This window comes from Cavia porcellus, unplaced genomic scaffold (assembly GCF_034190915.1).
Source record: "Cavia porcellus strain 051 isolate PalLab524CR breed Dunkin Hartley unplaced genomic scaffold, mCavPor4.1 scaffold_18, whole genome shotgun sequence".
Taxonomy (NCBI): domain Eukaryota; kingdom Metazoa; phylum Chordata; class Mammalia; order Rodentia; family Caviidae; genus Cavia; species Cavia porcellus.
The window spans coordinates 12,061,670-12,078,211 of record NW_026947501.1 but is presented as its reverse complement, the minus strand read 5'-3'; positions in this window follow the sequence as shown (position 1 = coordinate 12,078,211).

The window sequence follows — 16,542 nt, the reverse complement described above, 5'->3', positions numbered from 1 at the left end:
TGGATCAAAGATTCAAATATTAAAACAGAAACATAAATCTGTTGGGAGACAAATTAGGTAAAAATCTTGAAGACTTAGGGATAGGTAGAGAATTCATGAACCAGAATCAAACCCTATGGGAAATACTTCCTAGAATCAATAATGGGTCACGTCTTATTAAAATGTTTCTGCATGTCAAAAGAAATCTCCAGCATAGTGAAAACAAAACACACAAATTGGAAAAAAATCATAGTGACCTGTCCCTCAGACAAATGACTTCTGTCTAAAACATATAAAGAATTAAAAAATCAGACCCCTGAAATTCAAAGACCCAATCCAAAAATGGGCTTCTGAGATGTGTGCACAATTCTCAGAGGACGAAATGCAAATGGCAAATTAATACATGTAAAAATGTTTATCATCATTGGTCATTAGAGAAATGCAAATTAAACCACACTGAGATTCCATCTCACTCCAGAAAGAATGGCCAGGATCAAGAAAACTACCAACAACAAATGCTAGAGAGGCTGTGGGGGAAAAAGGAACTCTCCTGACTTTTGGTGGGAGTGTAGACTGGTGCAACCACTATGGAGATCAGTCTGGATATTTCTCAAAAGCTGAGATTGGAAGTCCCATTCAACCCAACTATTCCCCTTCTAGGCATATTCTCAGAAGAACTGAAAACATCATACCACAGTGATACATGTTCACTCATGTTTATAGCCGCACAATTTGTAATAGCCAAATCTTGGAAACAACCTAAGTATCTATCAACTGAGGAATTGATAAAAAATTTGTGGTATTTTTATACAATGGAGTACTCCTCAGCTATAAAGGATGATCACATTGAGATATTTATAAATAAATGGGTACAGCTTGAGACCTTACTCATAAGTGAAATAAATCAACGTCACATGTATAAATACCATATAGTTTCCATAGTATAAGAAATGGTAGGAGTACATAAGAGTTTATGGTAATCATGATTCCCCATTACATTGTTTTGAAGCTTTATAATGTTTGCATTCATTATTTGGAATGATTTTATCCTAGATTATTTGATTTTATTATCTGTGATCGTATGAACAGCTATTTGGAAGAAAACAAGACATTATAATACTAGTGCTGATTTAGTATCATCTTACTCTGAAGCCCCACCATGCTTTTTTTTTCTGTTTCCATTGGTTCTATCATATTGTATCTTACTGTATATTATTATGTGTGATAGTATAAACAAATTTTCTGTGGAAAATGAGATAATACAGTAGCCATTGTTCGTTCTCTGTTACTTGGTTCTGAATGCCCTGTAATACAGTCGTTCTCTTTAATGGTTTTATACTATTTTGTTATGTTTGATACTACAGTATATGAATTTATGCTCAATTATTTCAAAGAAAGAAACATTATGGTAGTTACTGTTAATTACATATTATATTGTGGTGAAATACTGTGTTGCTTACATTGTTCTGTTCTGATCTGCTCTGTTATGTTCTCTTTTGTCTTAATCTCTTTAAAATAAACAAAATTTTAAAAAAAAGAAAAAGAAGGTATAAAAATTGTCTATAACATTATCAGTCAATGAAATTGAATATGTAATTAAAAGCTTACTGTTAAAGAGAAGCCCAGGTCCTGATAATTCACTGCTGAATTTTACAAGAAACTTAGAGAAGATCTAATGCTACTACTTGTGAAATTCTTTAATGACATCATAAAGAAACAGTACTCACAAAACCATTCCTGAAAACAAGTATTAACTTGATAGTAAAATCAGAGAAGGACATAACTAAAAAAGAAAACTACAGGCCAATCTCCCCAATAAACATAGATGCCAAAATCTTCAACAAGACACTAGTTAACAGAATATAGCAAATCATCAAGAAAATTATATACTGTGACCAGGTAGGATTCATCCCAGGGATGCAGAGATGGTTCAACCTGTGCAAATTAATAAATGTAATATGCCATATTAACAGAGCCAGGAACAAGAAGCATATGATCACTTCAAAGTCCAAAAAACCATTTATGATTGAAATCTCTACAGAAAATCAAAATAGATGGTCTTTATCTCAATCTGATATTAAAAAAACCATCTATGACAAATCAACAGCTACCATTAGACTAAGGAAAATAAAAAATTAAAAGCTTTCTCTTTAAAATCAGGAACAAGACAAGGATGTCCATTATCACCACTCCCATTTAAATTAGTTCAGGAAACATTAGCTAGAGCAATTAGACAAGAGAAAAAAGTAAAAGAAATAAAGATAGAAAAGGAAGAAGCTAAATTATCTCTATTTTCAGATGTCATGATATTCTATGTAGAAGACCCAAAATTCCACCAAAATACTTCTAGATTTAACAAGTAGATCCAATGAATAAAAAGATGATTTTTCTATGCAGTGGAGTACTATTCAGTCATATGGAAAGGTAACATTGTTATATTTATAGCTAAGTAGATGTACCTTGAGACCATACTCTGAACTGAAAGTAAGTGGACACATGGGTATAAATATCACATTGTCTCTCTGGTGTGAGAAACTGAAACTGTAAATAAGAACCAAAATGTATAATAGATTTATGAAACAGGAAGTAAAGGGAGAGGGAATTGAGGCAGGGGCTTGGGAGGCGAAAGTGAGGAAAAGGATAGAATGGAAACAAAGCTTTGTAAATAAGGAGGGGAAGAGGGACTAAAGAGAAGGAAAGGGAATGGAGAAAAAGGGGAACTAAGATACATCACGGACAGGTTCAAATCGCCTACAATGAACATGTTGATCATATGCATAGCTAAACTGTACTAATAAACTTAACAGTAAAATTTTAAAAGTCTTTATTTGAAATGTTAGTTTACCTGTTTCAAATCAGATACATGCAAAATCTAAAGCCATGACACTCTCTTTCATTCCCTGCATCCTTCTGACTATGCTTCTGTCGATGCTGGTCCTCTTACACTGCCTAAATACTGAGAATTAGTACAATGCCTTGGATTGAGACAATATATACTAATCACAATGGGAAAATTGCTTATCTTCTATCTTTAATCTTTCAACAAATATGGATACTCACCTGTGCCCATGTACGTTACTGATTTAGTTTTAACGCAAATGGCCTGATGATGTGAGACACGCAACAAATTAAAAAAAAAACTATTACTATTTATGATCATTGTTGTTATTTAACATTCTAGTGACTATGGCTCTTTGCCCCTTTATATTTGTCATGTGTTTAAATTATGTGGTTCTTTAAAATGTTTACAGTTAAACATTAAGAAAGGCTTTGAATTTTTAAGGAGAAGACCCTGAATATATTAACTTTTAAGTTTCATAACACTTTGCAAACACTAGGATGTGGAGATGTTCAGTAAATATTTAATGATTGAATTTTGTATAAATCCAATTGCTGTATATTTGCCTCTATTATAATACACTCTCTGTAAAGTCAGAGATTGCTGCATGTTTTATTCATTTTTGTATTTCTTCTGCATAGAGGTGCATTGCTAAAAATCAGGCATTCGATAAATAATATAAGGAGTGCAGTGATTCTCATTTTTTATTTTCTACAGTTTCAGCTACGCAGGATCAAAAACAGTATGAAACTATTAGAATTTGTCTTGGCTGTCAAGAGAGATCATATTCATGTAACTTTTATCACTATATATTGATGCAACTGTTTTAATTTAGTATTAGCTGTTCTTTTATAATGCACATTTGTAAATTAAACTATCTTCTGTACATACAGTATAAATAAAATTCATTTAATTTTCATTTTCAAGCATTTAATAGGGGTTTGGGGATGTGCTCCTCATAGACACAGAGGTAGAGGGGACTATTGTGCATGATTTGTTTAGTCACTTACGTAAATTTCTTTAAAAATGAACATTAAGATAGTCAAGTTAGCTAAGAACTGGTTTGATTATTCAGCAGCAACTATTTCTAAAGAACTTTGATGATTCAAGAGCATCTATAACTTTCTGTCTGAGTCTATTCAGGGAAACTGTGGAAGGAATTCTGAGAGTGAGTCAAAGTGATTTGGGGCGAGGATTTTAGCTCATTTTATAGAAAGGGGTCTACACATAAGCTAAAGCTGAACTGAGGCCATCGGCCATGGCTTGGAAAGGACAGGGACACTGTCACTGAACCTTCTAGCAGTGGCCAAGCTGGAATCAGAGAGGAATGAAGACTTTGTGCCTGAGAGCAGAGAAGTAGATGGCGGTATCTTCAAGCTGTCCTAGTCCTTCTCACCTCCGTGATTTGTTGTAAGTCATATCTAAACCCCTGATACTGAGCCACTCTCTTGGAAAAATAATGTAGATGCAAAAAAGAACTAAAATATCAAAACCTATTCTTTTCTATGTATTCTGAACCAAATCTGGAGGGCCAATGAAAGTTGTAGGAATTGAGGAAATTTGGAATGTAGTCACAAAAGAATGTCGCCCAACTTAAATCAATTTCCCCAAACATGTTAAGTATGGGTACTGTGAATCGGATTTGGACCTCATGGTACATGTGTTTTAGCTAAAAAATTTAAGGCTGTAGAGGAGACGGATTTTTTTTTCTTTTTGAAATCTTTGATGAGCAGAATGCAGCTGCTATTGAAATTTATACACAGGGTCTGATTTGAAATGTCTTAGAAAGTTTCTTTGATTTTTCTTTCTTTTCCTCTTCTTTCCTTTGAACCAAATTGGTATCTCCAAGTTCAAGAGTCAGACCTTGGATATTAAAGAAAAAAGAAATTGAGTACTAGATTCTAATATTTATGTTCAGTGATTGAAATAGAAAAGCTTATAAACTAGAATTGCTTATGGTTACTTCACTTTGTGTTGTGAATTACACGTGTTACAAGCATCATTTCATCTAAGCTCAATATTTTTTACAAATTCTTGGGTATTTATCTCCATTTTATAGATGGAGATACTTGGGGTCCTGTTTTATTAGTACTACTGTCAGTATAATAAACTATCAAAAACTGCACAGAGCATAAATAAGAGAAATTCATTTCTCACAGTTCTGTAGCGTAGAAAGTGCAAAATCAAGACAGAAGCTTTGGATGAGACTTTCTGACTGATAATGGAGCTTTTTCTCTGTGTTTTAATATGGTGAAACAGGGCAAGGTGTTCCCTATGGGCTCCTTTATAAGAACACAGTTGCTTTCAGGGGGGCAGTGCCTTTATAACTAACTACTCCCTCAAGTATTCACTTCCTGTGCTATCCCACCTGGGACTAGGTTTCAACACCTGAGTCTCAAAGGACAAACCATTACAGGGAAAACAGATGACTTAGCAAAAGCATGTGTGTTAAGTAACAAAACAGAGGAAAATCTTTAATCTGTTCTATTCAAAACACACATACACTTTTCATTTATCCATTTGGTAGATAAACTGATTTAAATTGCAAACCTTCTTAAAGGCATATTCACATAATTTCTTAGATGTGATAATTTAGGAAAGTCTAAATAATCACAGCAAAATTCTGACTCTTAAAGCAATGTGTCGTAAGAGAAAGGGATGGTGAGAGGAGAATAGTCACATTAAAGAACACCTGAGGCTTCCTCAAAATTTCTCATAGTGCTAGCTCAGTCTATTTTGCCTAACAATACTAAGAAGATAATCAACACTTGATAATTAAGTAGATTTCACTTCTTTGCTCTTCTTCTTGCTGTCTAACCTCCATAATTTCCATGAAGTTGATCTACTCTGAGTTCCAACACGTTTCTGATCTCTTACCAAGTGAAATTTTAAGAAAATTGAATTGATATTAAACCAAATACATGAAAATAGGTTCTGAAATAAAAAATGAAAATAAGTTCTGAAATCTACATTCTAATACATATTTTTATATTCTTCTAAATAAACATCTCCTGGAGAATATGTCTACTAATCACTCCCAGTCCTATGATAAAATTTAAGATAATTAGATGAATAGTCACCATGGATAGACACTGTAAAAATACATTCCTCAGATGAGTTTCACTTGAAACAACTTTATTCTGTTGAAAATTGTTAAGCGTCATGCTTAGTGTAAGATGCCTACAGTAGCCTCAGGCAACTGGAAACAGTTGAAAGAATAACAAAAAGTAAAGGAAGACTTTACAATAAACCCACAACAAGGACCTTTGGTTTGTTGGTGAAATATTTATGATTAGATACATTGCAGGAAAGAAATGCTGTTATAGGTTATAAATCACCAGGATCTACCTTAAATTTCTTCAGTTTTCTGTGCAATGTCTCTCTCCTCTGTCAATGAGTAAATCACATGCTCATGCTTGTCTGCCCACATATTTGCTTCTTTCCATAGTTCCAGATCCCAACTCGAACGTTCTCTTGTACTTTCAGCCAGTAAAACCTTCAGGCTTCTCAAGAAACCTTACTGGGTCAGTTTAAAGCAGCTGAGAATTTACATGATCCAAATGGGTAAATCAGCTGGAGTATAATTCTTGGTAATTTAAAATTCTAGAACAAGATAATATGAGTGGAAGGAGTTATAAATCAAAATAAGTTCAAATCATCCTATTTAGCTGGGCAGAACTGCATACAAAACAGTAGGACAGAGGTTGTGGAGGCAAACAGAATTGAACTCAGATCTTATCTCTGGCACATATTGACTGGCAACATTAAAAAGTGAGGGAAATTATCTGACACATAGTTGGCAATAGTATGTTGTACCAATAGTTGACATGTCACATGATTAACAATATTAACAAATGTGTCTAGTCTATAGTTCTTGCCCAAAAAATGGTACTTGAGTCAGAAACTGCATTCCACTCACCAACCCCAAAGCGTCTCTTTTGCCTGTTTAGTTATAAACAGAAAATACACCATTTATCTATAATGACAGAATAAGATGGTACATTTTACTCTATGAAAGATATTTGATTAAAAATTTTATATGTTACTTTATTAAGTGCTGAAATAATAGAATTTTTGTGAAAGCCAATTCTAAACAAAGATATCCTAAAAATTAAACACCAACCTTATGTATTTCAGAAAAGTACCAAATAACAAACTAAAAACTTCATTTTTATAGCCTTATATGAAGGTCAGATAGAACAGAAAAAAGCAAAGTATTTTTCTCCACTTATAACTTCACTATAACTACTGATTTTGTAGATACTTTCAAAGCAGAATAGCATACTGGGAGTTATATAACTTACTGTAGTAATTGATAAAGAGAAAAGTTTGCTTCTTAGTTGTGGGAGAGCTGATAAATCTTCCCAGGGTGCTGAGATTGCTTCCCATCATTTAGGATATTGAAAATCTGACAGTACAATAAAGGTTACACTCAAAAGAGAATTTCTTCCCTGTTTAGAAAAGATTCTTGAGAAGTAAACTAAACAACAAAGATTTCCTAAAACTGGCCAGCTCAAATAAAATTAATAATTAAATTGTGATTATTTTTAAATGCTAAAGAAGATAGACATTTTCCTACTACGCATCTAGAATTAAAAAAAAAGAAGAGGATCAGTTAATATAGCAATAAAGTGGAAGTCAGAATCCACAAGAGAAAGGTCAATCTTTGTAAGAAAACAAATGCCAGAAATATATTAGTTTAAATGTCAATAACTGATTGTTTAAAACTATGAAATTCTCTGAAAAGAATAAAATTTTCAGCTTATCATTTGATCACATTATTTTTCCTTGCAATGGGAAAAGAGTGTAACTTCTGGAAGAAGATGTATACCATGCCATGAAATAGAAAAATAACATTGTTTGATTGCCATCCAGAGTTATCCTTAATATCTAACCTACTGAACTTTCTTCCTTCACCACCATAAGGATAGTGATGTAAGGAGACTGATGAAAACATTAGTAAGAATCAATGAGCAGACACGCCTATGTAAAAATACGATCGTCAACACTAACCCAAAAGCTTCTTTTCCTAGCAGCAGGTGGATGACATGCAACCCTTTCACCAAACCTCCAAACTTGTTAACAGCTCAACTTACATAAATGAACTAGTGAGCTGTATCAAGTAAGTTCTTCAGTTAAGATTATTTTAAGTAAGGAAAATTAACTGTATCTAGTTTTAAAAAGAAGAAATTATTATAACAGATTTGTGCATCACAGAAAGAAAAAAAGCTAAACAACCAAGCTGAGAAAGAAACAAGCAAAGCAACCCCATGAAACTAAGTGGTGTGTCAGTAGCTGACCTCAGTGGGGAGAGCTGCAGAAAGCACGCTGTCCAAAGCACGAGCCATTACCAAAGTGTGTCTAGTTAGCTATAATTTTTAACTAGAATAAAACTGAATTAAAATTTCACTCCCTTCATTATACTAGCCACATTTTAAGCACTCCTTAGTCTCATATGACTCATGAGCACTTTAGTAGAAATCACAAATGTACAATAGTTCCACAAGTAAAAAACTTCATACTGAATAACATTTTGCTAGAATGAGTCAGCCTTTTAGATGAATCAGCCCCATTCATTTCTCTGTCATGTGTCATGATATCTGGAGAATAGATTCTACACAGAGAGAGTTCATTTGACAGAACTTGAGGTATATATACACCACTTGCTAGAGTTATTTTACTAAGATTATACAGGATACATCAAGAGAGAACGCTCTCCAGACTACTCATAAGTAGAAGAGAAATTTTCCCCATAGGAAAGGCAGTTCTTTCTAATATTAGAACACACAAGGGTGGAATTGGTTTGGGCAAAGACATACAAACCTGTAGTACGCTTTCTTACCCTTGTATGTTCATATATTCCCTGTAGGTGTAGTGGGAGAATGGAGATGGCACTGCCAGAGAGCCTTCATTTATCAGCCAGATAATTAGAACAGAAGGCAACCTCTTTAAAACATTCGCTCCCTCGACAGGCATCTTGGCTGAGGTGGGTAAGACTGTTTGATGCTATGCCAAAAGGCAGGTAGAGTTGACACAGAAAGAGCCCTGGAGTACTTGCCTAGTCTCTTTATGTCTGAATTACGTGTTCCTTTAAACCCAATCTGTTGATAAAGTAATTGAATATTCTTATCAAGTTTAGGACAGCTAGCATTTCTGGCTTCAAACGGTTACTTTTTATTACGTTCCAGCTTTCAGCTTCCCTAGAGAAGGAGGAGGGGAAAAAGAGATTTGTCAGTATATAGAACCACAAATACGTTCATTTTCACTCCACAAAACGCCTTTGTTCACTATTTCTAACTTGATGTATGATTGAAGATCATATCTCACAGTTCCTTGTGGCCTGATGGTAATATGTATGCAGGGAAAAAAAATATCCGGACCTTAAATTTGTTGCAGTGCGAATTTCACAGTCTAGCAAAAGCACAGCACATCTCTTTTTACTGGGTTTTGAACGAGACAAAGAAGTCATCCAAAGCAGAAAATGAAGGTTAGAAACAGAGATTGAGTGGTAATCAAGAACTCTGGGTTTAGTTTTCACCTCTGAACCTTAGCTTCCCTTTGTGTAATAGCAAAATATTGGGTTAGGTCATCATTGTGTATAACATGATATTTTAAAATAAATATGCACTGTACAATGGCTAAATCTGCCAAATAAAATGTATATTAGGTCACAAAGTTATTTTTTGTGGTGAAAACATTTAAAATCTACTTTCAGAACTTTTCAAGAATATGTTTTATTAACTATAGTTTCAATATCAGCCAATAGAGTTCTTGAGTTTGTCTAACTTAAATTTAGTACCTTTGCATTAACAGGTCCCCAGACATTTCTGGAATCTAACAAAGCTGATAATAGAAATGAAAAGTAAAATTGTGTCCTTCTCTGTGTATGTTATATATATGTATCAGTCTTGCGCTCCTCAAGGACAGGATGCATATCATATCTACATCCTTTCCAGAATTATGAGAAAACAGATCATAAAGAAATAAGAACTTACAAGTATTCTGTGATATTATCATTTGCTACACGACTGTAAGTATAGTTTTATTCACTAAGCAAACTACTAAAAATATTTGTTCAATGTTTTTATATATAGAAAAATCAGACTGATCACTCATGAGAGGAAGAACTAGATGTGTCAAGTTTTTGGTCAGGATCTGCCTTCTTATGCCATGTTCAGGTTTACGAATAAAACCATGTGTTCACTATACTGAGACATACAAAAGGCAGAATAGGTCTGAGCTATGGTTTCGTGAATGAAAGAATGCATGGAACATTCAAAAAGGGGGCAAAAATTTACAGGTCACCAAGTCAGATACAATGTCTCGTAGTTTTTTTTGTCTGTGCTAATTTTGAAGCATTTTCTTTAGGAGAAAAATTCACATTTTCCAGTCCGGGGAGCCACTGTGATGTGCTCCTCTTGGTGTTATACAGAGTGGAAATAATGTCCAATCTATATTTGGCTGCACAAAACTTTAGCTCCAGGGAACAGGCCTAAACTTAGCATTTGACAATCATTCCTGGAGTAAGTAGCACTGATGAGGATATCTGCTTTCAAGGCCAGAGAAAATTTGTCTTATGTAAAGAAATAGACATCCATTGCAGAAGTGCAAAAGATAATTTAAGGACAAGACTGAAAAAGAAAAACAAAAGGACCCCAATTTACTGAATCACAGAGAATCAAAGTAGGATGCTTCAGAAAAGAAATGGTTATTTATAGCAATCCCCTTCATGTGACACTGTCATATTACCACACCTAAATGTGAGGAAGTTTCCCAGAAGGTCACTTATTGTTTATTTATTGCACAGAGAAGTTGAAGTTCAAACTACCTAGGTAGGGTTTCACAAATGATTTAATTATTAAATTAATTTCACTACGAATCTCTTTCCAGTTTGCCTCTATTGGCCGGATATGGTGCCATAGAAAGTAGGCATTACTTCCTACATCTCAAAACAAACTGCTTCAGTGTGTGAACTGGATATATATAGTTAATGCCTACATAAGAGTGTTCTACGGCCCTCTTCTCCATGGGAATTTGTATAGCAGAGAAGCTTTTACTTTCTAATACTTTTATTATTTTGTATTTATTTTTATTGTTTTAATTTTGCTTCATTACATCCATGAAGAACACAGCCTTAGTCCACTGTAATTGTCACCTGACTCAACTTTGCCAAAAACCTATAAGAGAAACCATGTACAAGTGCTCCAAAGGTAAATGCATTTAAAAATGAATTCTAACAAGCAACCTTTAGCCTGACAAATAGTTTTCTGTTCTTATTACCAAAAAAAAAAAAAAAAAGACGTGATATGGAACGAGCCTAAATGGGACATAAAATGGGATGCTTGTGATTGATTCTTCGGGGAACTGCTCAAGGTGCATTTAGGAAATGTGCTCCTCTGTAGACAGCAGCAGTCAGCCTTGCTGGTGAAAGTCTTTCAGCCTTTACTCTCTTGGACACATGCTAATGCCTGACCTACTCTGTTTGTAAGTTGCCTCTAAGAAGTTAGAAAAATTAAAGTGTGTAGCATATCAGTCTATCACCAATTTTCTGACTATAAGAACATAGAATATACTATTTAAATAACTAAGAAAAACTAATGACAAATTGTTTTCTATTCTTTAATTTTCCCAATGTAAAAGTACAAAAGAGAGAAAAGGAGAGCAGAAAAAATCAGAATAAAGTACATTTTGTCAAATACATTATGGATGTTTCTTTGACCCTCACAGCAACTGTTAAACCCATTGTACAGATGAAGAATCTTAAGTTCTAAAAGTTTAGATCATTTACCGTAAGACAAGTGTAATTAGTACAATAGACTTCAATGATTTATGAAATCTAACACTAAAGAAAATACAAGTCTGGATGGGCTCAGTGGACTGACTTTTGGAACTAACAAGATTCAAAGCAGCATTTCTCAAGGAGACCACATTTTCAGGATAGTGTTGTCTTGATTATTAAGACTGAGAAAAAGCATTGAGCCAGTTGGACAAGTATGAACCGCATAAATAAAGTTTTTGTTCTTTATTTAATTTTTTTTATTTTTAAAAGGCAAAACAAATAAATGATAGAAATGACAGAAAATTTTTAAAAAGAAAAAAAGGTAGGGAATTAACACGATTACACTCAGATTACAAAATCTAGACACAAAAGTGATCAAGCAAACAATGACAAAACAAACTGTTCTTTAGTTTTTGGTTTTTAATCATACAAATTTTGTCTACTTTCACATAGTAACTTCGTAGCCTGAAAAACATCACAAAGTAAATAAAAGAGAATGAAGTCTTATTTTTTATTTGCCACTTTGGCAAAATTCATTTAATTTCTTCAGATTCTATGTTTGGCAAAACAATAAGCGTCTTCTCAAAAGAATTATTCTGACAATCAGAGAATATGCTGTAAAATATATTACATATAAAAGATATAATGAATTTTAAAATTTTAGAAAGGTTAAAATAATTTGTAAAGATTAGGGGCACATTGAAAATGTAATTTTAAATTTTCTACCAATTTCAGTATATTTTTGAAATCAATTTAATATCTTGGGTTTTCTTTTATTATTATTATTATTAAGTTTATTGGTACCATTTAGATATGCATAATGGTCCACATCTCTCATAGGGAATTTGAACCTGTGTCATTTATGTTCTGATTGCTCTTTTTTCCTGTTCTCTTTCCTTCCTTCAACCTTTCTTTCCCTCCTTATTTACAAAGCTTTGTTTTCATTTTCTTCTTCTTTTCTCATTATTTCTTCTCCCTTCCTTAGTTTCTCACAGCTCCTTAATAATTTCCCTTTCGTTTTGAACAATTTTTCCTTATTTCACAACCAACGGGACAAAATTTGCATTCTTCTAAAGTTTATCTGTATTAGGCCAGTGATTTAGTTCAGTGGCACAAGCATCTGACTGGCAGGTGAGAGGTTGTGAATTTGATCCCTGGATCCAGTAAAAAATCTACATTTTATTTGTCTTGAAATTTAATGAGTTATGTCACTTAGTTACCTTCAAGTCTAAAATATAATAATACCATTTAACTTTATTTAGCTGTTGGTTATTAAATTAGAAAAATACAAAATTATCATTTAAAAACTTGTATGTTCCAAATACATTTTCTTCTTTATTCTAAATTGAGCTTATTTCCCTAATTGCCCCTACACACTGATTGTAAATTAATTTCTTCTAATAGTGACACTCACTACTTAAGAAACAAGTGACTTCCCAATTAAAAGTGAGATTGGTAGGTGGTAGAAAATGCACGGTTCTGACCCTCTGGGACAGTCTCTCTGGTCAGCACTCTCTGAAGCAGAGGGAAGAATGGGCTCTAATAATGAAGACAATCCCTTTCTTTAAGATCACTTTATTGTCAGGAAGATTCCAGTGTCATGCTCCCTTCAGCAATGTCTTGTCCTGCCTTCCAGAAGCTCCCTAGGGCTCCTGTATCAATTGCTTGGATTCCTCTGACACATCCTATGGGATTCCCTGTCTGCAAGCACTTCCCTTCCACGCATACATTTACACACTTGTTCCAAAAATCCTTAATGTCTCATTAAAATATAAAGGTAATCATGTTAATTTCTTTGGCCAAATCAATGCAATTGACCCACACTCTGTAATCACAGAAGCGATAAAGTCTGCCTCTTCAATTTAGCCTTTCAGTCCTGCACAGTCTTAGCCATTTTCTAGCCACGTTGCTTTTCTCCCTGATTTCTTCCCAGGTGCAGTCTAAATTGGAAGCACAGCACGTCAGGATGATTTGTAGTTAGCAAACCTAGCTAGCCCCTCAGCCTGACACTTCTTGCTCCTTGTGAATTGCCTTAACTGTCTATATTACTCCTGTTCACCCATTTGAATAGTGCTCTGCATCCTTAAATTAATGCTAAAATCCAAGGTCTTCTTCAGGTTCAGCAAACATAAAGAATGAATTGTGTTTTCACTAGCACAATGGATGGTGACCAAGGTCCCAGGTTAAACTTTATAAGACAATTTTCTAGCAGATAGCAATTTAAGAGATGAAGTTACTATTGTCACATATTTTATCTTAAAAATATCCCTGTGAAGTATATATTATAATTTCTATTTCACATAAAGGAAAATGGAGATTTTAGTAAAGTTAGGTAACTTTTTTCCAGAAATACACAGAACTGTCTCTTCCAGACAATAATTGCTTGACTTGGGTGTCCTTATTAAACAAGATTAAATTAATGAATACTTACAAATGCACCAGATTTTGGAGATCTAAATTAAACGCAGTTCATGGGAACAAATGCAAAATCATGAAGTTTTAGTTAGCTGTTCACTTGGTGTCATTAAGAGTTGAGGCATAATCACCAACAAACATAAAATCATGAGTTGTAATGTGGAGGTATTGTGCCCAAGAATAAACAGTTCCCATGTATTTCTGTATTCATATGTCTATATCTAGAACAGGCAAGGCTTCATCATTTTTAGTTCAACCTTAATGACATGTGATGTGTCTAATGACAGGGAAGAGATGAGGGATCTGGAAATCAAGCACTGTATGGTATTTCAAAGGGATTTTAGCTTGTGATTGGATTGGAGGAGGATTTAGGAAATTCACATCACTGAAAGAAAATAAGAAACAATAAATTAAGGTGGAGGATCATAGTTTTAATGATTCAAAAAAAGAAATCCATTGAAATGGAGCTCACTGACTGTGAAAAAGGCCTCACTTACACTTGGCTCCTGAGATCAGATTTCTCCAAGCATGCTGCACAAAATAGTGTCTACCCTGAGCTAAAAGCTTACAGAGAACTGAAAGGCTCATGCTAATTTCTTCCTCAAATAAGTTGTGTGCATTAAAATGTCAACTGAACAAACAATGTGCATGGTGACAAAGTACATTTATATTTAGGTGAAAACTTTTTCTTGCAGAGAGGCCCTGTAACAAACAAGACCCAATATATGGATAGCTCTTTTGCTTTTCTCTGACGTGTTTCTTCCATGCCCTGATCCCACAATCTCTAGTGTCCAGTCTTCAAAGTCTTTTTTACCCTTTTCTTATAGTAAAAGTGATTCTACACTGTAATCATATACATTTTTATCATTGGGTCACAATACCTAACACTCACAATTTAAAGTAGGAAAGGTTGATTTTTGCCTCAAAGTTTGCAGAGGTTTCGGTTCATAGTTGGTTGGCTTTAAGGGAGGATGGCAAGCCTTGTGTGGTTACAACTATTTTTTTTTATTTAAGGAGAAAAGAAAAGAAAGAAAAAAAAAACAGTGAAGGGGTACAAGTTATACAGATTTACAGAAGAAAAAATGCGCAGTAGGAAATCACTAGTTAATGGATTACATATTGCCATCTTAGAAATAATTGTTCAAGTCACAAAATTAAAGCTTGTAGAGTGGACATTCCAACAATGATACTGCAAACAGTTCTGTTCAATGATCCAATAAAACTCAGTGATATCATTTTCTATCTTATACATTTAAATATACATGCAGTTATATAGTTTAGAGCACTTTCTTTTCCTCTCTTTTGTACAGTGACTATTACACATTTTGGGTTTCATTGCTCCCACGGTTCTTATTGCTTTTTTGGAAGAGAGTAAAACCAAATGTGACATAACAGAACAGAATCGGTCAAGTCAAAAGGGTGGATATAATAGATAATATAAAAACATAATACAAGGTGATCAACAATGGTTACCATAATGCCTCCCGCTATTTCTAATAGAATTGCCTATATCATTAGTTGTAATACAATTGAACAAAACAGTAAAGAATAAAACCGACAAAACCAAAACATTGGAGATATTGTAGGTCTTCAAAAGTAGATAAAAGTCAACGAGAATGGGCGTTATAATGAATCTCATTATCTTCTCAGCTGATGCCTAAACTTTCGAACCTGATACTATCCAGCAAAACAGAATAGAGGAACTTCAGTCAAAAACAAGATGGTGAGAGTAATACAGGGCTTCAAATCGAGATAGTAGAAAGTCAAAGTGGGTTACTATATTATATCCTGCTATATTTTTCCCTTTAATTAAATGGATAAAAATAAAAAAGTAAATAATGGAGTGGAGATTGAGAAAAAAGAGGGCATAACAGCGAAACAGGGCAGATCAAAACATAACCATTTAAGCAGAATAGTGTTTCACTACCAGATATTTCTGACCCAAAAGTAGTTACCATATTGACTCCCTCCCTGAAGTCCTTGAGTACAACTTCATATACTGTAGCATTAAGTATATCAAAACAATGTAAAACCATTTAAGAGAATGACAGCATTATAGAGTATTTAGAATCGACTAACAGAAAATGAACAATGGTCTCTGTATAATCTCCTTGTCTTTAAAAGGTTTTTGCTTATACTATCGTACATAACAAAATCCAATAAGATACAACCTGTTTAGACCATTGGAGACAGAAGAACAAAAGCTAGATGAGACTTCAAAACAAGATGGTACTAAATCAGCATTACCTATTAAGATGTCATTTTCTCCAAAATAGCTGTTCCTATCATCCAATCTTCTCTGTCTCATTTCTTTTGAGCTCTTTTTCTGTCAGTAGCTGTCAGTTTGTCTTCTTCATTTTGTTCTCTGCTCCATTCGTTGTGGCCTCCCTGCCACCATTTCTGGGTTCTTTGTATTTTTCTTTTTTTAGAATATCCTGCAATACTTTCTGTAGGGTTGAATTGGTGGTTGCAAATTCCCCCAGTTCCTCTTTATCCTGGAAGCACCTCGTTTTTCCATCAATTTCCAGGG